This window comes from Bos grunniens, chromosome 1 (genome assembly GCF_055505025.1).
Source record: "Bos grunniens cultivar Pamir isolate PY7600 chromosome 1, Bosgru_T2T1.0, whole genome shotgun sequence".
NCBI classification, from domain to species: Eukaryota; Metazoa; Chordata; class Mammalia; order Artiodactyla; family Bovidae; genus Bos; species Bos grunniens.
The window spans coordinates 128,500,534-128,523,778 of record NC_141165.1 but is presented as its reverse complement, the minus strand read 5'-3'; the positions used below and the strand labels follow the sequence as shown (position 1 = coordinate 128,523,778).

Here is a 23,245-nt window from a genome sequence, read left to right as displayed (position 1 = left end):
CATGTCCAGTTCTAACTCTTGCTTCCTGACTTGCATACAGGTTTTTCAAGAGGCAGGTCAGGGGGTCTGGTATTCCCATCTCTTTCAGAATTTTCCACCGTTTATTGTGATCCACACAGGCAAAGGCTTTGACATAGTTAATAAAGCAGGAATAGATGTTTTTCTGGAACTCTCTTGCTTTTCTGATGATCCAGCAAATGTTGGCAATTTGATCTCTAGTTCCTCTGCCTTTTCTAAAACCAGCTGGAACATCTGGAAGATCACGGTTCACATATTGCTGAAGCCTGGCTTGAAGAATTTTGAGCATTACTTTGCTAGCGTATGAGGTAGTTTGAGCATTCTTTGGCATTGCCTTTCTTAGGGATTGGAATGAAAACTGACCTTTTCCAGTCCTGTGGCCACTGCTGAGTTTTCCAAATTTGCTGGCATATTGAGTGGAGCACTTTCAGCATCATCTTTTAGGATTTGAAATAGCTCAACTGGAATTCCATCACCTCCACTAGCTTTGTTTGTAGTGATGCTCTTAAGGCCCACTTGACTTCACATTCCAGGATGTCTGGCTCTAGATGAGTGAGCACACCATCGTGATTATCTGGGTCGTGAAGATCTCTTTTGTACACTTCTTCTGTGTATGCTTGCCACCTCTTCTTAATATCTTCTGCTTCTGTTAGGTCCTTACCATTTCAGTCCTTTATTGATCCATCATTGCATGAAATGTTCCCTTGGTATCTCTAATATTTGAAGACATCTCTAGTCTTTCCCATCCACTCCAGTGTTCTTGCCTGGAGAATCCCAGGGACGGGGGAGCCTGTTTGGTTGCCGTCTATGGAGTCGCACAGAGTCGGACACAACTGAAGCAACTTAGCAGTAGCTAGTCTTTCCCATTCTATTGTTTTCCTCTATTTCTTTGCACTGATCACTGAGAAAGGCTTTCATATCTCTCCTTGCTATTCTTTGGAACTCTGTCTTCAAATTGGTATATCTTTCCTTTTGTCCTTAGCTTTTGGCTTCTCTTCTGTTCACAGCTATTTGTAAGGCCTCCTCAGACAGCCATTTTGCTTTTTTGAATTTCTTTTTCTTGGGGATCGTCTTGATCCCTGTCTCCTGTACAATGTTACGAACCTCCATCCATAGTTCATCAGGCACTCCATCTATCAGATCTAGTCCCTTAAATGTATTTCTCACTTGCACTGTATAATCATTACGGATTTGATTTAGGTCATAGCTGAATGGTCTAGTGGTTTTCCCTACTTTCTTCAATGTAAGTCTGAATTTGGCAATAAAGAGTTCATGATCTGAGCCATAGTCAGCTCCCGGTCTTGTTTTTGCTGACTGTATAGAACTTCTTCATCTTTGGCTGTAAAGAATATAATCAATCTGATTTCGGTGTTGGCCATATGGTGATGTCCATGTGTAGAGTCTTCTTTTGTGTTGTTAGAAGAGGGTGTTTGCTATGACCAGTGCATTCTCCTGGAAGAACTCTCTTAACCTTTGCCCTGCTTCATTCTGTATTCCAAGGTATACAAAATGGTACTGTTACTCCAGGTATTTCTTGACTTTCAACTTTTGCATTCCAGTCCCCTATAATGAAAAGGACATCTTTTGGGGGTGTTAATTCTAGACGGTATTGTAGGTCTTCATAAAACCGTTCAACTTCAGCTTCTTCAGCATTACTGGTTGGGGCATAGACTTGGATTTCCATGATATTGAATGGTTTGCCTTGGAAACAAACAGAGATCATTCTGTCGATTTTTGAGATTGCATCCAAGTACTGCATTTCAGACTCTTTTTTTGACTATAATGGCTACTCCATTTCTTCTAAGGGATTCTTGGCCATAGTAGTAGATATAATGGTCATCTGAATTAAATTCATCTGTTCCAGTCCATTTCAGTTCCATGATTCTTAAAATATCAATGTTCACTCTTGCCATCTCCTGTTTGATCACTTCCAATTTGCCTTGATTCATAGACCTAACATTCCAGGTTCCTATGCAATATTGCTACAGCACTGGACAGCCCAAGCAATCACAGTAGCTCTATTCAATGGAGGGTTGACCTCTGTAGATAACAACAAAAAAAAAAGCACACCAGAGCAGGGGGATGCAAGAGTGGATGGAATCAAGGGTGAATCCCAGGCATCTAGGCAGAACAACAAGAGCACCTGATACTTCATGAAAGAATTCTCCACTTTTTAGTGTTTTTATTTCAGATGATTGTCAGAACTATCCTGAGTGATTCAAAAGAGAAAAGATCTAGAATCAAAGATTTTACCAAAAGATCAGGTATGGTGTCAAATAGTGGTAGCTGGAGATGGATTTAGTAATCCTATGTTAGTCACTAAGTCCAGACTCTTCTGCAAAATAAACAGAAATGGTCTAAGAAAATATATGAAATTTAAAGATGACACGAAGTTCTGTTTAAATACGGTCATGGGAAGATGTAGAGGTGGAGGTATTTCTCCAGGGATCTCTAGGGTTTCTTTCTTAACAGTGTCACCTCATGTACTTGTTTGAGACTCCAAGCGGAACCCAAAGATTTAGACATGCTTTCGAGTTTGGGTTCAGACTATTTGTCTTTGCTTCTGTGAAACCTGAATCTGAATCATGCACATCTTCTGGCCATGTATGAATACTGAAAGTAAAAGAGATGAGAGAAAACTGCTAAGCCAGAATACAAAGAATGTAGGGGAAACATGAATTTCTAGAGGCTGCAACTAAAAATAATTTGGTAACTGACAAAATTATTACATGAAAAATTTCAATCCCATCCTCATGGAAAAAATACAAGGACAAGCAAGGTATCTTCAGCATTGTTTCATTGACTAAGGAAGGGTGCTCTTGGATCAGAGAACACCCGAATTCATATTTATGCCAGGTTATGATATATCACTCATAGCCAGGAAGTACATTTATCTGAAAATAAATCTTAGCTCTCAATGACATTCTAACAGGGCAGGATACACAACAAATGCCAGAACTGATGTGTTACATTGTCAAATGGTTCTGCTTCTGGCAGATTTCCTCCCCACATTAGGCAGAGATGTCTGGCTTCAATCTTTAGCAAAGAATGAAAAATACACACCAGATTCAACTCCTTTTCAAGAGAAATAAGGATATAACACCATTAATCATTTAGTCAAATAATCAGGAAAACTCATCCTAAAATTAACAATCCTAAAATTAAACAAAATCAGTATCCTAAAAAACAAAGGAGGTCGGAATAAGAAGAGATTTTGTTGTTGTTCAGTTGCTAAATTTTGTCCAACTCAAATAGACACTTATGCTGATCTCAGCATCTATTTGTTCCTTCTTTCTCTCTCTCTCCCTTCCTCTTTTTTCCTTCCTCTACTACCACTTCTCTTTCTTTTTTGTTATGAGGAATAAACATATGATAAAGCATACTAATCTTCAGCATACTGCTTAATGATGGACTTCACACACACACACACACACACACACACACACACACGTACACGCACACACACACATATAGGGGTCATTTCCAGAAAGTCCAAATTAAATCCAGTAGCATATTCTAATCTCTGTAATCACACATAAATTTTTATACTACGTATTTTTCTTGAACTTATTATAACATTTTGCCTATGTTGTTGCATTTATCAGAAGTTTATTCTTTTTTATTGTTGTGTAAGTTACATTGCATGAATAGCCTATCTTTTTACCACCCTTTCTATTATGAAGGAAACTGTAGCTTTTTTCTTTGGAAGAGCTATTATGAATGCTGCAGCAGAATGCATGTTGACTGGTGAACATTAAGACACATTTCTGTTCAGTATGTGCTCCAGAGTAGAATTGCTAGAACACAGGGGAAAATGTTTGGCTTTATAGATACAGGCAAACAGTTTCTAAAGAGGCTGTTCCAACTTCTATTTCCATTAGCCCTGTATATTTAATATAATTCCCTAAAATGTTGAACATCTTTTCCTATGCCTATTGGCCATCTGTATGTCATCTTTGGAGAAATGTTTATTTAGGTCTTCAAAATTCCTATGCAGCAGGACCCTGTTGTTTATCCATCTATACATAAAAGCTTACATGCATCTGCTAACCCCAGCCTCCAATTCATGCCTCCTCCAAAGCACTCCTCATTGGCAAACACAAGTCTGTTCTCCCTGTCAGTGAGTCTGTTTCTGTTTCGTAGATAGGTTATTTGTGTCATATTTTAAATTCTACATATAAGTGATACTATATGGTATTTTTCTTTCTCTTTCTGACTTATTTAACTTAGTATGAATATCTCTAGTTGCTTCCATATTGTTCCAAATAATATTGTTTGGCTCCTTTATTTGACTAAGTCAGTTCAGTTCAGTTGCTCTGTCATGTCTGACTCTTTGCAACCACATGAACCGCAGCATGCCAGGACTCCCTGTCGATCACCAATTCCTGGAGTCTACGCAAACCCATGTCCATTGAGTCAGTGATGCCATCCAACCATCTCATCCACTGTCATCCCCTTCTCCTCCTGCCTTCAATCTTTCCCAGCATCAGGGTCTTTCCCAATGAGTCAACTCTTCACATCAGGTGGCCAAAGTATTGGAGTTTCAGCTTCAGCATCAGTCCTACCAATGAACACCGAGGACTGGTCTCCTTTAGGATGGACTGGTTGGATCTCCTTGCAGTCCAAGGGACTCTCAAGAGTCTTCTCCAACACCATAGTTCAAAACCATCAATTCTTCGGGCTCAGCTTTCTTTATAGTCCAACTCTGACATCCATACATGACCACTGGAAAAACCATAGCCTTGACTAGACAGACATTTGTTGGCAAAGTAATGTCTCTGCTTTTTAATATGCTATCTAGGTTGGTCATAACTTTCCTTCCAAGGAGTAAGCGTCTTTTAATTTCATGGCTGTAATCACCATCTGCAGTGATTTTGGAGCCCCCAAAAATAAAGTCAGCCACTTTTCCCCATCTGCCATGAAGTGGTGGTACCAGATGCCATGATCTTAGTTTTCTGAATGTTGAGCTTTAAGCCAACTTTTTGCTTCTCCTCTTTCACTTTCATCAAGAGGGTCTTTAGTTCTTCTTCACTTTCTGTCATAAGGGTGGTGTCATCTGCATATCTGAGGTTACTGAGATTTCTCCTGGCAATCTTGATTCCAGCTTGTGCTTCCTCCAGCCCAGCATTTCTCATAATGTACTCAGTATAAAAGTTAAATATGCAGAGTGACAATATACAGCCTTGAGGTATTCCTTTTCCTATCTGGAACCAGTCTGTTTTTCCATGTCCAATGCTAACTGTTGCTTCCTGAACTGCATACAGGCTTCTCAAGTGGCAGGTCAGGTGGTCTGGTATTCCCATCTCTTTCAGAATTTTCCACAGCTTATTGAGATCCACACAGTCAAAGGCTTTGGCATAGTCAGTAAAGCAGAAACAGATGTTTTTCTGAAACTCTCTTGCTTTTTCGATGATCCATCGGATGTTGGCAATTTGATCTATGGTTCCTCTGCCTTTCCTAAAACCAACTTGAACATCTGGAAGTTCACATTATGTATTGCTGAAGCCTGGCTTGGAGAATTTTGAGCATTACTTTACTAGTGTATGAGGTAGTTTGAGCATTCTCTGGCATTGCCTTTCTTAGGGATTGGAATGAAAACTGACCTTTTCCAGTCCTGTGGCCACTGCTGAGTTTTCCAAATTTGCTGGCATATTGAGTGCAGCACTTTCACAGCATCATCTTTCAGGATTTGAAATAGCTCAACTGGAATTCCATCACCTCCACTAGCTTTGTTTGTAGTGATGCTCTTAAGGCCCACTTGACTTCACATTTCAGGATGTCTGGCTCTAGATGAGTGATCACACCATGATGATTATCTGGGTCATGAAGATCTTTTTGGTACACTTCTTCTGTGTATTCTTGCCACCTCTTCTTAATATCTTCTGCTTCTGTTAGGTCCCTACCATATCTGTCCTATATTGAGCCCATCTTTGCATGAAATGTTCCCTTGGTATCTCTAATTTTCTTGAAGACATCTCTAGTCTTTCCCATTCTATTGTTTTCCTCTATTTCTTTGCACTGATCACTGATCACTTTCATATCTCTCCTTGCTATTCTTTGGAACTCTGCCTTGAAATGGGTATATCTTTCCTTTGTCCTTAGCTTTTGGCTTCTCTTCTGGTCACAGCTATTTGTAAGTCCTCCTCAGACAGCCATTTTGCTTTTTTGCATTTCTTTTTCTTGGGGATGGTCTCAATTCCTGTCTCCTGTACATGCAGCCACCACACTCCTGCGCCATCACAGCTGATGCTTTTGACTGAGTATTATTCCAGTATATATATGTACCACACCTTATTTATTCATTCATCTGTTGATGGATATTCAAGTTTCTCCCATGTCTTGGCTATTGTAAATAGTGCTGCTATGAATATAAGGGTGCATTTATCTTTTTGAGTTACAAATTTACCTAGATATATGTCCAGGATTGGGATTGCTGGGTCACATAGTAATTTTATTTTTGATTTTCTGAGGAACTTCCATGTGTTTTCCATAGTGGCTGTACCAATTTACATTACCAACAGTGTAGGAGGGTTCATTTTCACACACCCTCTCCAGCAATTTTTGTAGACTTTAATGATGGGCATTCTGACCAGTGTGAGGAAGTACCTCATTGTAATTTTGATTATAATTTCTCTAATAATTAGCAATGTTGAGCATTTTTTCATATGCCTATTGGTCATCTGCATGTCTTCTTTGGAGAAATATCTATTTAGGTCTGCAAAATACAACATCTGTTTATGATAAAAACTCTTACCAAAGTGGGCATAGAGAGAACATATCTCAGTATAATAACTATTTATGACAAATCCACAGCCAATATAATACTCAACAGTGAAAAGCTAAAAGACTTCCTGATAAAATATGGAACAAGACAAGGGTGCCCACTCTTACCTCTTATATTCAGTGTATTATTGGAAGTCCTAGCCACAACAATCAGATAATAAAAAGAAATTAAAGGCATTCAACTTGGAAAGGAAGAGGTAAAATTGTCACTATAAGCAGATGACATACTAAAGACTCCACAGAAAAACTACTAGAATTAATAAATGAATTCAGCAAGGTAGCAGGATACAATATTAACATACAGAAATCGGTTGCATTTCTTTACTCTCACAAATGAAATGCCAGAAAACAAATGCAAAAAGACAAGAGCTTTTAAAATCACATCTCCAAAAAAAATAAAAAGTACTAAAGTACTTAGGAATAAACCTGACCAAGGAGGCAAAAGACTTATCTGCTGAGAATTACCAAACATTAATAAGGAAACTGAAGCTGGTGCAAGGAAATGGATGCTATGCTCTTGGACTGGAAGAATTAATATTGTTAAGATGGCCATACTACCCAAAACAATCTATAGATTTAATGTGATCACTATCAAGTTACCCATGACATTTTTCACAGACCTAGAACAAATAATCCTAAAATTTATATAAAACCATGAAAGACCAGAATTGCTAAAGAAATCCTGAAGAAAATGAATAAAGCAGGAGACATAACCCTCCCAGACTTCAGGCAATACTACAAAGCTACAGTAATCAAAATGGTGTGGTATTTTCACAAAGCAGACATATGGGTCAATGGAATATAACAGAGAGCCCAGAAATAAACCTACACACCTATAGTCAATTAATATTCAACAAAAGAAACAAGAATATATAATGGGGAAAAGACAGACTCTTCAGCAAGTGGTGTTAGGAAAGTTAGACAGCCACATGTAAATTAGTGAAGTTAGAACACAGCCTCTCCCCAGACACAAAAATAAACTCCAAATGGCTTAAAGACATAAGCATAAGACATGATACCATAAAACTCCTGGAAGAAATCAGAGGCAAAATACTCTCTGACAAAGATCCTACCAATGTTTCCTTAGGTCAGTCTTCCAGGGCAACAGAAATAAAAACAAAAATTAAAAAACGGCACCTAATCAAACTGATAAGCTTTTGCACAGCAAAGGAAATCATAAACAAAAATGAAAACACAACCTACAGACTGGGAGAAAATATTTGCAAATTTGCAAATGATGTGGCTACTAATAGAGATGGTGTGTGCTTTTCAAATGTCATTGGAATGATAATCTGTATGTAAATATGATTGATTTATAAATATCAACTTTGTATCTAGCAACATTTCTAAATTTCTAGAATAAATGAATTCAGCATAGTTTTCTTCTTTTCCCAATTCATTCTCTTTCTTTATTAATATACACCCCTTCATGTGAAGAAATAATTTATTTTGTAGAATTATTCAATGCTAGCTACATATTTTTATAGGACTTTTTCCATAGCTCTGTGATGATAATCAAAGATAAATTATTTAGACTTATGTTAACTGCTAAAATAAGACCATATTAAGGTATTATTTGGAATATTTCCATCTCTCTGAAAAGTTAGTTTTTTCTAGAAAAATATGAGAGAGTAAAGGAGTCTTCTAAAAATGTTGCCATCAGTGTATAGAGAATAGAGATAAGAATGAAGGCTGGAAGAAGCACAAGCTGGAATCAAGATTGCGGGGAGAAATATCAATAACCTCAGATATGCAGATGACACCACCCTTATGACAGAAAGTGAAGAGGAACTCAAAAGCCTCTTGATGAAAGTGAAAGAAGAGAGTGAAAAAGTTGGCTTAAAGCTCAACATTCAGAAAATGAAGATCATGGCATCTGGTCCCATCACTTCATGGCAAATAGATGGGGAATAGTGTCAGACTTTATTTTTGGGAGCTTCAAAATCACTGCAGATGGTGACTACAGCCATGAAATTAAAAGACGCTTACTCCTTGGAAGGAAAGTTATGACCAACCTAGATAGCATATTCAAAAGCAGAGACATTACTTTGCCAACAAAGGTCTGTCTAGTCAAGGCTATGGTTTTTTCAGTAGTCACATATGGATGTGAGAGTTGGACTGTGAAGAAAGCTGAGCGCCAAAGAATTGATGCTTTTGAACTGTGGTGTTGGAGAAGACTCTTGAGAGTCCTTTGGACTGCAAGGAGATCCAACCAGTCCATTCTGAAGGAGATCAGCCCTGGGATTTCTTTGGAGGGAATGATGCTGAAGCTGAAACTCCAGTACTTTGGCCACCTCATGTGAAGAGTTGACTCTTTGGAAAAGACTCTGATGCTGGGAGGGATTGGGGGCAGGAGGAGAAGGGGACGACAGAGGATGAGATGGCTGGATGGCATCACTGACTCGATGGACATGAGTCTGAGTGAACTCCAGGAGTTGGGGATGGACAGGGAGGCCTGGAGTGCAGCGATTCATGGGGTCGCAAAGAGTCGGACAGGACTGAGCAACTGAACTGAACTGAACTATAAACAAATCAGTATCCACACACAATGCCAAGAATAGGACTGAGGTAATATGTGGATTATTTAGATAATGAAAACTTTAATCCATTTTTTTCTCCTTTGTATATGGACCAAATTTTCTAGTGAGGACTATATATGTATTCAAATTTAGTATGTAAGTGTATTCTTTAATTTGACAAATATTTATTATTCAAATTTAGTATGTAAGTGTATTCTTTAATTTGACAAATATTTATCATACACCTACTAAGTACCAAGTACAATGAATAAGGAAGGTTTTTTTCAGTCTAGTTAGAGATATACAACTATTAAGGCAATAAAATTTGGTGACTGTTTTCTCAATAGGAAGAAAGGAATCAATGCTTCTCAGTTTTGGAGGTATAAATGAAAAGGAAGTGAAGCGTAAATGTTGTCTTAGCCTGAGGCATGAGAAAAAAAAAAAAAAAACAGTAGTTCTATCCAGGAAAAAAGAAAGATACATTTAGCAGAAGAATGAGTAATATTTGAAATTGATAAATAACAAGTATTAGCTCTCTCTGAACAATTTTCCCTGATTGACTTTTTTTTTTTTCCTGATTGACTTTTAAATGTAATTGCTGTCCCCCTGCTGCACTGCCCATGGATGACTTCTGTCCTCCTTTTTCTCTCTTCCATCCTCTACTATAGAACATGTTGGAGGATTTTTTTCCCCCTTGAGAATGAGATATAGAACCATATGACCTTTAGTTTCTTAGCACCAACGACAAAAATCCAGGACCATTTTCTTAGAAGAAGAATAGCTTTACTTATAGTAATGGAATGCATATGGAATTAGAACACAAAATTGGATTTCTCTTCTCTTTCATTTTGTTCCTTTTCAATCCTTTGTTTTACCACTAGAAAGTGACGATTTCCATTTTACCTTCAACATACAGTAAATTTCATGTAAAGAACTGGGCTACTACACTTCAAAGAGAGGCTTAAAGCATCTAAGAACTATTTTTTTTTTTAGTTTCTTAGTTTTTTTTATTTTAATTATTAAAATATAATGATTTTAAAAGCATATTGAATGATTTGGGGGATATAATATTATAATATCTAAATGTATATGTGGACTTGACAGGTAGTGCAGTGGTAAAGAATCCGCCTGCCCATGCAGGAGTTGCAAGAGAAGCAAGTTCAATCCCTGGGTCAGGAAGATCCCCTGGAGCAGGAAATGGCAACCTACTCTAGTATACTTGCCTGGAGAATCCCATGAACAGAGGAGACTAGAGGGCTACAGTCCATGGGATCTCAAAGAGTTGGACATGACTGAATGCACACACAGGCACAGAAATGTATATGTATTATTCAAGAGAAACAATATGATATGCTATTTTACTCTGTTGTTCAGACTTTTAAGAATCTAAAGACAAACTATTACACACTCAAACACAACATACAAAAACATGCATTTTCCTCTACTAAATATAGGAGCAAAAATCATTCAGATAAAATATTGATATAATCTGAAAACAGAATTTCAGAATATATCAATGAGGATTATGCTGGTAATGTTAAACTGGGTCCTTAATAACAGGAGAATGACTTCATGCTTTTATATATATATATATATATATGCTATATTATAGCTAACTTACTTACATCTATTATTTTTAGTCAAAAGATAAAAAGGAATAATAGCACTAGTCAAAGCCATCTTCTGTTTGATGACTTCTCATAGGAAAGAAAAACACAAAAGAAAAAGATTATTTACAATTGTGTACTTGTGTGTGTGCTGTTATAACAATAATCTAACCCTTACCTACTGAGCTAATAAAATCAAACATTAAACTCTGCTTGGGGACTTAAGGTTCTATCCTTCATCTTTTCTAAGCTTGGTTAAATTTTTTTTTTCTTTTGACTTCCATGGGTGAGGGGTGGCCTTCTTACTAATCTCCATGTGTGCTTATGAATTAATTGAAACCTGGAAAAATCTTTCACTTTAAAGAACGAAGTGGTTATGTTAGAGGCTTTGAAGGTACTGACCTGTCTCTACTGCTACTGCTTGCTAAGTCGCTTCAGTCATGTCCAACTCTGTGCGACCCCATAGACGGCAGCCCACCAGGCTCCCCTGTCCCTGTGATTCTCCAGGCAAGAACACTGGAGTGGGTTGCCATTTCCTTCTCCAATGCATGAAAGTGAAAAGGGAAAGTGAAGTCGCTCAGTCGTGTCTGACTCTTAGCGACCTCATGGACTGCAGCCTACCAGGCTCCTCCGTCCATGGGATTTTCCAGGCAAGAGTACTGGAGTGGGGTGCCTGTCTCTACAAGTTATTTATTCTCAGGAAGAGGACATCACAACTTCTCCCAATTCTTTTCAGAAAAAGTGCTTATTTCATGTGTCTTATTTGTAGAAACAACGTGACAAAATAACTTTAATCTTCTGAATCATTTTTAAAAACAATTTTAAAATTTTAATTCTAAAATAATATCTTTGAAAAAAAATAAGGATGGGATGGCAAATTAGTTGAAGCTTCAGTTAGGACAATCAGGGAAAGAAGAAAAACTGCACAACTCAAATTTTATTGACCCAACTGACATTTAGGATTTTTTATTTAACCTTTCCATCAGTTTACAAATTTTCACTGAATTATGAATATATCCAGAGAACTGAAACAAGATTTTGAAAAGTGCAGTCAATTGAAATTCATATTTAGGGAAATTTCTGACTCTGGGGTAGTTACTTTCCAGTATGAGTTAATTTTTTTTGCCCTCTGAATGATACAAAATTTTCTAAGTTTTAAACTGTGAAAAAAATTACTACTTCTGTTTTATGCTAAGTATAACAAAAAGATAACTATTTTCTACTTCAACATTAGATGTTTCCTTGTAGTTATGTCAAGTGTTTTGAGCAGTAAATCCGTTCTCCTTCTGAAAATGAAAAGTACTACCATCTCCTGGGTGTTCACGAAAATTACATAAATGATTACAGTGTTAGTTGCAACAGCTCCTAATATGTTCACTACAAACTTGATGATTCCTCTGCTGGGAGCTCTCATTCGAGGCAGTAAAGAGGCAAAATTCAAAATCTTTATTGAGACTTTTCCAACTTTCTTAATCAGCCCCTAAAGTAAAGTAAAATGATTTCACAAGTTCCAACTAAACAAACACATCCAAGCAAATCAGAGTATAAAAGGATCATTTTTAATCCTGAGACATTTTCAGGTCATGTAAAAATTGTTTGTCAAATATAATTGTTCTCTGCCCCTTTTTAAACATCATGATGTTTGGCTTTTGAAATGTATTTGACTATAGTAAAATTGACAGCACACAGCAATTTATATGTAGATTCTAAACTGGTGAGTACAAAGACTCAGAACCTCAAAGAAAGCCTGCAAAATATAATTATAAACTTGAACAGAAAGAATCCTCAGTTTCTGTAATCTACTTAGAGATATTACTAGTAGAAATATAGTATAGAATATTGTAAATATTCCCATAACTACTCTCAGCAATTCACTAATATTTCTAAGCCTCCTATCCCCACTGGGAAAGAAATAATTGTTCTTCAGGCATAAATTATTTACAGAAAAATAATACTCTTTTATTTTATATGTTGTTTAAAATCTTACAAAGCACTTGAATATGTATTTAAATGTTAAACTAAATATTTATATATACATATGTAAATACATATATAATACATCATAGGTGTGTATACATATAAAATTTAGAACTCAGAACAAAAGTATGTCATCAAGTTCGCATGCTCATAATAACGAGATTGATATTATTAACCACCTCTTTTTATGAGGACCCTAAGGCTTACAATAATAAATTATCCAAAGTTACATAAGTAGCAAATGGTAGACCTGGATGCAAAGTAAGTTTTTTCTAGAGTTGAAGTCCTGTGAATTTTCTGGGCACAAGGGAAGGAAAAGTATTCTAGAATTATTATTTTAAAAGGCAGCATAGACTCTAAATATTGAACACTAGAATGCAATACTTTGGGTTTCCTATTGCTGAAATGTTCCTGTGAGGGTCAGTTCTTTTTCCACATCCTTACCAGTCATGGCTCCAGCCTAAGTGATAAGTCAGAAAGGTAAATGAGATAAATTAATCCTTAAAACAAACCACCAGGTGAAGCTGCATAAGTGACTACTTTCAGAGGTTAATTATCTCTCCTGAGCAAAGACTAGAATCCCAGAAGGAATTTGGACACGCTAATATATCATGGATTAAGCTCATGCCTTTGAAATTGCACTGATTTACTCTACCCAAAGATAAGCTAAATAGAAGAATACCAGAGGAAGCAAAAATAGAAATTGGATTTACCATTTTTTTTTCCCCTAAATGAAAGGATTTGTTCAGCAAGCTTTTTACTTAATCATCACCCATTGAAGAATCAAAATCTCCTAAGTACTGCAATGGGAGTAGTCATCTTCAAAGAACTCCAAACATGTCCTGGTTTCAAGGCATACCATTAATTTTACATTATTCATCATCTTCACTGTCAAAAGTTGTATTCTCATCTATTAAATCATCAGCTAGATGACAATTATTACTCAGCCATTATTCACTTTAGAATACTTACAAATATCTTTCCTAGCTGGCCAAAAAGAAATCTAAGAGATCTGAAAGAAATGCTGGAGCAGCAATGTATTTGAAAATGTACCAACAGTTCGAGAATTCATAAAGTGTGAAATGATTGTAGTAATGGCCAATATGAAGCATAACCTATAGCTTGCAATGGTAATACCTAAAACTCTGGAGAAAATATGAAGAGAAACTGGGAAAGACTCTCAAAATAAACAGTAACAGACAGATTGAGGATGGAAGTCAAAATGCGAAAAGAATCCAGGATAGTGGTGAGTTAATAGCTTCCTCCTCCCCCTCCCCCACCTCCTTTTTTTCTCTCTTATTTGATCTGAGAGTGAGCCAGACCTCATAGCTGAATAGAAGCTATAGATGGGAAAATCTCCCAGAGAAGACCCATTAAAAATGGACTGGAAAAAGGAAGTTCTTCAGGTAGAGAATGTAAGGGGAATCCCTGATCAGATTTTGCTGTTGTTGACTTGTTTTTGGTTTGTTTTTTGTTTCTTTCCTGGACCCGCTCCGAAGTCAACCAATATTAACTGGTTATAGCAGCAGAGAAACCTAAAACTATAAAGGAAATTGATCATTCATACATTGCTGGTGGGAATGTAAAATGGTGCAACCATTCTGGAAATCAGTATGGTAGTTTCTAACAAAATTAAACCTGTACATACCATATCACTCAGCGTTTGCACTCGAGTAATTATCACAGAGAAATGAATACTTATGTTCATATAAAACCTTCTAGAGGAATATTCAAGCAGCTATATTCATAACAACCAGAAACTGGAAAAAATCCAACTCTTCAATGACTGAATAATCTGTGGTATATCCTTATCAAGAATACTACTCAGTAATAAAAAGGGGGAAAGTAATGATAATGGTAATAACTTGAATGGAACTCAAGGGGATTATGCTGGGTGCTAAAGTCAATCTCAAATAGTCATACCCTGTATGATTCTATTTATGCAATATTTCTTAAATGACAAATTATAGAAATGGAAAATAGATTAGTGATTGATAAAAGTTAGAAAACAGGTCAGTAGGGGGACCAAAGAAAGTGACTATGATTATAAAAGGAGTAGATGACAGATCCTTGTAATAAAACTGTCCTATATCTTGAGTACTATGGTAGTATACAAATTGACATATGTGATAAAATTGCATAGAACTAAACTCACAAATTAATGCAATATAGTGAAAATGAGTATACTACTCAAAGCAATTTATAGATTCAATGCAATCCCTATCAAGCTACCAACCGTATTCTTCACAGAGCTAGAACAAATAATTTCACAATTTGTATGGAAATATAAAAAACCTCGAATAGCCAAAGCGATCTTGAGAAAGAAGAATGGAACTGGAGGAATCAACCTACCTGACTTCAGGCTCTACTACAAAGCCACAGTTATCAAGACAGTATGGTACTGGCACAAAGACAGAAATATAGATCAATGGAACAAAATAGAAAGCCCAGAGATATATCCATGCACATATGGACACCTTATCTTTGACAAAGAAGGCAAGAATATACAATGGATTAAAGACAATCTCTATAACAAGTGGTGCTGGGAAATCTGGTCAACCACTTGTAAAAGAATGAAACTAGAGCACTTTCTAACACCATACACAAAAATAAACTCAAAATGGATTAAAGATCTCAATGTAAGACCAGAAACTATAAAACTCCTAGAGGAGAACATAGGCAAAACACTCTCTGACATACATCACAGCAGGATCCTCTATGACCCACCTCCCAGAATATTGGAAATAAAAGCAAAAATAAACAAATGGGACCTAATTAACCTTAAAAGCTTCTGCACATCAAAGGAAACTATTAGCAAGGTGAAAAGGCAGCCTTCAGAATGGGAGAAAATAATAGCAAATGAAGCAACTGACAAACAACTAATCTCAAAAATATACAAGCAACTCCTACAGCTCAACTCCAGAAAAATAAACGACCCAATCAAAAAATGGGCCAAAGAACTAAATAGACAGTTCTCCAAAGAAGACATACAGATGGCTAACAAACACATGAAAAGATGCTCAACATCACTCATTATCAGAGAAATGCAAATCAAAACCACTATGAGGTACCATTTCACGCCAGTCAGAATGGCTGCAATCCATAAGTCTACAAGCAATAAATGCTAGAGAGGGTGTGGAGAAAAGGGAACCCTCTTACACTGTTGGTGGGAATGCAAACTAGTACAGCCACTATGGAGAACAGTGTGGAGATTCCTTAAAAAACTGGAAATAGAACTGCCTTATGATCCAGCAATCCCACTGCTGGGCATACACACTGAGGAAACCAGAAGGGAAAGAGACACGTGTACCCCAATGTTCATCGCAGCACTGTTTATAATAGCCAGGACATGGAAGCAACCTAGATGCCCATCAGCAGATGAATGGATAAGAAAGCTGTGGTACATATACACAATGGAGTATTACTCAGCCATTAAAAAGAATTCATTTGAATCAGTTCTAATGAGGTGGATGAAACTGGAGCCTATTATACAGAGTGAAGTAAGCCAGAAAGAAAAACACCAATACAGTATACTAATACATACATATGGAATTTAGAAAGATGGTAACAATAACCCTGTGTACGAGACAGCAAAAGAGACACTGATGTATAGAACAGTCTTATGGACTCTGTGGGAGAGGGAGAGGGTGGGAAGATTTAGGAGAATGGCATTGAAACATGTAAAATATCATGTATGAAATGAGATGCCAGTCCAGGTTCAATGCATGATACTGGATGCTTGGGGCTAGTGCACTGGGACGACCCAGAGGGATGGTATGGGGAGGGGGGAGGGAGGAGGGTTCAGGATGGGGAACACATGTATACCTGTAGTGGATTCATTTTGATATTTGGCAAAGCTAATACAATTATGTAAAGTTTAAAAATAAAATAAAATTAAAAAAAAAAAAAACTAGTAAAATCTTTTTTTTTTTTTTTCCTCAGTAGATTGCATCAATGTCCAAACTGTGAAATTTTACTCTAGTTATACAAAATGTTACTACTGGGGAAAAAAATGAAACATTTTTTTGTATACAACATTTCTCTGTATTACTTCTTATACTTGTATCTGAAAGTACAATTACCTCAAAATAAAAAGTAAAAAACCCAAAAAACACAGAGAAATCCTGTCTAGACAATATAGCTAAATTTATCCATTTAAGCACTGCCTTTGCTGCATCCCATAAAACCTCATTTTTATTCATACTAAAATATTTTCTAATTTTCTTTGTGATTTTTTTCTTTGACCCATTGGTTGTTTTAGAGTGTGTTGTTTAACAGGATCATGGACACAGAGACAAAACTGGTGGTTGCCAAGGGGGAGGAGATTGGGAAGGGATGAATTGGGGGGATTGGGGTTAGTAGATGTAAGCTTTTATATACAGAATGGATAAACAACAGGGTCCCACTGTATAGAACAAAGAACTACATTCAATATCCTATGATAAAACATAATAGAAAAGAATATTTTAAAAAGAATGAATGTATGTATAACAATCACTTTTTGTATAGCAGTGTTTGATGTTACACTGTATTGTAAATCAACTATACTTCAATGAAAAAAAAAACAAACAAAAAATTAAAAGTGTGTTAATGTCCACATATTTTTAAAAATTTTCCTGTTTTTCTTCTGTTACTGATTTCTAGCCCCATTCCATTATAGCCAGAGAAGATACACTGTATAAGTTAAATCTTTCAAAATGTATTAAGATTTGTTTTTTGGCATAATATTTAATCTAATTTTAATATTTTATTTGAAGTGCTTTTCTTGTGACAGCATATATTTAATCCAATGTAACAATCACTGTCTTTTAATTGGTGTGTATTTCATGTACTTACATTTATTATAAGCCAATTTTCTAATTTATGTGGAAACATAAGAGCACCCAGAGAACTGAAACAACTTTTAGAAAGAAGAATAAAGTTAGAGGATTCACACTTCCCATTTCAGAACTCACAATGAAGCTATAATAATCAAACCAGAGCGGTCCCTGCGTAAGGATAGATGTATAAGCCAATAGAATAGAGTTGTATAGAAACTGGTAAAACTAGTATAACCTGAAGAAGGACATGGCAACCCACTCCAGTATTCTTGCCTGGAGAATCCCATGGACAGAGGAGCCTGGCAGGCTATATAGTCCATGGGGTCGCACAGAGTCAAACACGACTGAGTGACTGAGCACGCACAGACACAGTATAACTTTATACAAGTTAATTTTTGACAAAATTGCCAAGTCCATTCAATGGATAAAGAACAGTCAATAGATGATGCTGAGACAGCTACATTTCCACATGCAAAAGAATATATTTGAACCCCTACCTCACAGCATATACAAAATTTAACTAAATTTAATCAATAACCTAAATATAAGAATGAAGACCATAAATTTCTTAGACAAAAACATAGAAGTAAATCCTTGTGACTTTTGATTTGGCAGTGGATTGTTAGATGACATACCAAAAGCATGAATAACAATATAGATAATTTGAAAAGTGTTTAACGCTCAGTCGTGTCCGACTCTTTGCATCTCCATGGACTGTAGTCTGACAGTCTCCTCTGTCCATAGGATTCTCCAGGCAAGAATACTAGAGTGGGTTGCCATTCCTTTCTCCAGGGGGTCTTCCTGATCCAGGGATCCAACCTGGGTCTCTTGCGTTGCATGCAGATTCTTTACCATCTGAGCTACCAGGGAAACCCCTAGATAATTTGAACTTTATCATAATTTAAAGCTTTTGGGTATTGAAAAATATTATCAAAAACAGTAAAAAAAAAAAGACTATATAATGAAAGGGAGAATAGATTTCAAATCATATATATAAAGAAATTCTATAACTCAAGAGCAACAAGTAACCAAATTAAAAAATGGGCAAAGGACTTGCATAGTCATTTTATCAAAGATATACAAGTGGTAAATAAGCACATGAAAAGATACTCAGCATAATTAATCATCAGAGAAATATAAATCAAAAACATGATTAAATATTGCTTTATACCTACTAGGATAGCTATAATGCGAAAAAAAAAAAAAAAGGAAAAGGGTGTTGGTAAGAATGTAGAATGTTCGTGAGAAGGTAGACATTAGAATCCTTCTATATTACTAGTAAGAATGTAAAGAATAGCAACTGTGAAAAGCAACTTGCTGATAAGTACTTCATTCTATAGCAATTTCGTTCCTAGGTATATACCCCATAGAACTGACAGCAGAGACTCATACATATATTTATACACCAATGTCCATTCCAGTACTATTCACAATAGCCAAAAGCTGGAAAAGAGCAAAACATCCATCAAGAGATAAGTAAAATATGGTATCTATATACAATGGAATATTATTCAATCATAAAAGAGAATGAAGTTCTGATAATGCTACAACATGTATGAGCCTTGAAAACATTATACTAAGTGAAATAGGTCATACACAAAAGGACAAATATTGTGTAATTCCACTTATGTAAGCTATCTTAAGCAAATTCCTAGAGACAAAGGGATTAGAGGTTATTTGGAGCTGAGGAGAGAGGGAAATAGAGAGTTATTGCTTAACAGCGAGTTTCTGTTTGGGAGTGATGTAGAAGTTTTGAAAATAAATAGTGGTAATGGTTGCACAGTGTCATAAATATAATTTTATTATATATACATATTTTTTATAGAAAGGAAGGAGAGATCTGTAGCTATTTGGGTTGGGATATGAGATAATGGTGTGCTTACAAAGGGTCAACGTGGAGGACTTCTTTGGGGTAATGGATCTGTTCTGTATATTATTGTGTTGGTGATACACAATTGTATGTTTTGTTATTACTCACAGAATTGTATGCCAAAATATGTGAATTTCATTGTGTGTAAATTTTAAAGTGTAATCTATCCTCCCAAATAAAAATCCCTTAGAAATAGTTTCTAAAAATAGGACACATTTACCCACTAAAATAGCTACTTGATAGGCTCCATTAATTTCCAAAGAACTTCCAATTTTTGTGTGTCTTTTATTTTACTGGGACTATTTCCTTATACTTTAAAAAATATTTCCAAATTATATGGAAAAAAAACTTGTAAATACTTCATTTGTGGGGACATGGGCTATCCACCCAAGTTATAATTTACAGAACATGTACCAGTATAGCATTCATGAAAATTGAACAAGAATATTATTAAGTACCTTATCAAGTAGATGGAATTTCATGATTTTCTGATGGAATGGATTGGCTCAATGTTTAACAACTGGCAGGTCAACCCCATCGTCATATTTAAACCTTTACTTTGCCTCAGGTTCAGCTTTGTTCCTGCTAAAGGACAATGGCCATTGGTCCTCTGAGCCCTGCCATTAATCATTTCTGATGTCATGTCACTAAAATTTTTAGTAATTTTCATAAGACTGAAGAAGTGCTTTTTTTCTCACTAAGATAAAACACTATCTTCTTTATTCTCTTTCTTTCTAAAGATTCATGAATCACATTATGTGTAACTATTTCTGATTTTCCATATTAGAAGTAATCATTTTTCTCCCAATGTATTTTTAATAAGTCCAATAGTGAAGAGTATTATCATTTCAGTTCTTTCAAAATGTCTGAAATGAATAGTAGCTATACTTTTCATAACTGTCACTAAGACTTTGAGTTCTTTACCTATGAGTTCAGTTGCTAGTAACTTCCAAGATACTCCCTTTTATTTTCAGGAAATCATTTAATATATCATCTTTCAATTCCAGTCACTCCCCCTGACTATAACACTAATGAAGAATTCCTCTACAACTGCCACCTTGTATTTGATGTTCCCAAACATACCAAGATGTGTACAAGCTCAGGATCAACGCAACCCATTCTTCATTAACCATGATATCCGATCTCCCAAAACAAAAAATTAAATCATTTTATAACTCACAGAACAGCTCTCAAGCCACAAGTGCCCCCATTCAATGCCATTTGGAAATACCAATTTCATCATTGGTTTCCAAATAACCATTCAAAATGAGATTTGTAGTTGTATGTGTTAACTTGGATGATTCCTAGTAAGTGGGCCATCTTTGTAGAAATCCCATTAGAAAGAAAACTCATGTGTATTCCTCTTCAGTATAAGATTTCTTTTATTGAAACATTTTTCACCAAGCTGCAACTCTGTGCCCTGTGATTTATTGTATTCTACATCTGGATTTTATAGTTATAATCTAATGGTAATAGAGGCAGAGTTATCTACATGCACTAAAAGCCCTGTAATAATTTCCTCTGTCTTCTGAGGCAAGTCCTATTACAATGTATTTACATCTTATATTTGAAGCCTTTTCAGTTATGCATTACATATTCATGGGTTTTAAATTATCCACATCTACTTGAAATAATGTTGACAAATCTTATGTTTCCTCTGGGGTCCTTAATAGAGCTTCTTCCTCCCCACCATCAGGGTTTAAAGAAATGTCTATGGGTAAAACCGATACTTATATTCTTTCTGCATTTGTCATCCATGGACACACATACACCATGGTACTGCAAGGTGCAATTGTAAAATAAGAGAAGGTTTACTGGGAAAACTCACAAGCAGAGATGCAGTGGAGGGCAAGACTCCTCCATGCTCTTGGATCGAGTCGAGAGGCATGTTGGGTAGAGCACAGCTGGAGAGCCTTTAAGCTTTGCCTCTGGTACCCGGCTGTTTTACTATTGAGCTAATTCAAAACTGCTGTGCGAGCAGCCTGCTAAGCTACCAAAAGAAAGTGGGAGTGTGGAGAGGAGGAGAATGGGCTTCAGACTCATCCAAATTTGTCTCTCCTCAGCCCACCCCCTGGCCCTTGGTGGCTCATTAAGTATGAGTCTTTCCATTAACTCTTATGGATTCTGGGTCACACTGATTCTTGCATAATTACCTAGTAGGTCTCCTGCAGCTGAGAAAGATAGCAAACCACTGCTTGAAACAATTGTGAAGGACCATTTTGGCCTTTTCATCCTTATCTAAAACAGGAAAACTACACACACTAAACTTTCTGAGGTCAGAGGTATTGGTATGTGACCAGTGAGGTCTGTTATTCCTCTTTGTTTCCAAGTTAGGCTGTAAATCCACTTTTAATTAAAAATAAGTTCTTTAGAGACTCAGAAATCATGCTTTTGTTATTAAAAGCAACTTCTGGGCATAGAAGAAGGTAGCTGTATAGGTATAAGAGGCAAAACTATTATCCAGAATTATATCACTCCAGGTGTCCTTAATCTTGGCAGTATACACTATTCATTCACTCACCAAGTTCATAAACTGTCATCCAAACACCATTGCCAAAGCAAACACAAATTTTTAAAATATTGAAAATGGCTAACATTCCTTCTCCAACTCTTACTAACTCATGATTCTTCAGTGCACTGTTGCTCAGCCAAGGAAAAGTATGTATAAAGTATACGTACAACTGTTAAAGAGCAGCAGGCAGCCAGTCCCACCAGTCTAGTGGATATAGTTAATGGAGAGGCTAAAGTGAAAGTGTTAGTTGCTCAATCATGTCAACTCTTTGTGACCCCATGGACTGTAGCCCACCAGACTCTAGTCATGGGATTCTCCAGGCAAGAATACTGGAGTGAGTTGCCATTCCCTTCTCCAGGAGATCTTCCTGACCCAGGGATCTAACCCAGGTTTCCTGTCTTGCCGGCAGATTCTTTACCATCTGAGCCACAAGAACAGGGGCAAGTAGAGGATTCTCTGAGTGTCAAAACATTTCCCATTGGACATTCCTGTCAATTATGGTGGTTCTATGCCACTTGTGAAAGCATTGGAGAAATACTTTATTCAAAGGGAGTCATTATAATGGATGTAGGAACCAGTGCAATGGGGTTTTGTAGTGGAGAGAGAAACTAGACTCACCTCCAAGAACAAGGTTCACAAGTAGGAATTTATAGCCAAAGATAAGGGTGCAGGTCAGTGGATACAAAATTACTAAGAGGAAATGTTAGGAGTAAGGAGGGATTCTGGCTAAACAAACTAACAAGATTCTTGTTGAAGGCAGGCCAAGGTGATCAGGCATTACCTGGGGGGTAGTGAAGAATAAGAAACCTCGTTAGTTCTCAAGGGTAATAGGATATGGAAAAAAAATTTTTTTAACCTGTAGAAGTAAGTTTTTAATGGCTGGTTAATTATATCACTGCATTTTCTTTGCAATAGGGTACCAACTTAAGTACTTAAAAATGGAATGTGCACAAGGATTAAATTAAGACACAATAAATTGACTACATATTTGTATTTGTATTAATAAATGTCATAACCATACTGTTGATGTGTATTATATAATACATTATATATTATTATATATTATATAATACATGATATATTGTCCCCTATTATAACAGGACAGTTAAACTCGTGAGTCTATAACAGAACTCATGAGT

At 36.3% G+C, this 23,245-nt stretch overlaps 1 long non-coding RNA gene across 1 annotated transcript in view; it reads right to left on the bottom strand.

Annotated features, from left to right (window-relative positions):
• Positions 1-21,612, bottom strand: part of LOC147380208 (uncharacterized) — a 97,217-nt gene extending 75,605 nt beyond the window's left edge. The window contains exon 1 of the long non-coding RNA XR_015134992.1: positions 21,423-21,612. This is a non-coding gene — a long non-coding RNA (uncharacterized LOC147380208). The remainder of the gene's footprint in view (positions 1-21,422) is intronic.
• Between the last annotated feature and the right edge of the window lie 1,633 nt (positions 21,613-23,245).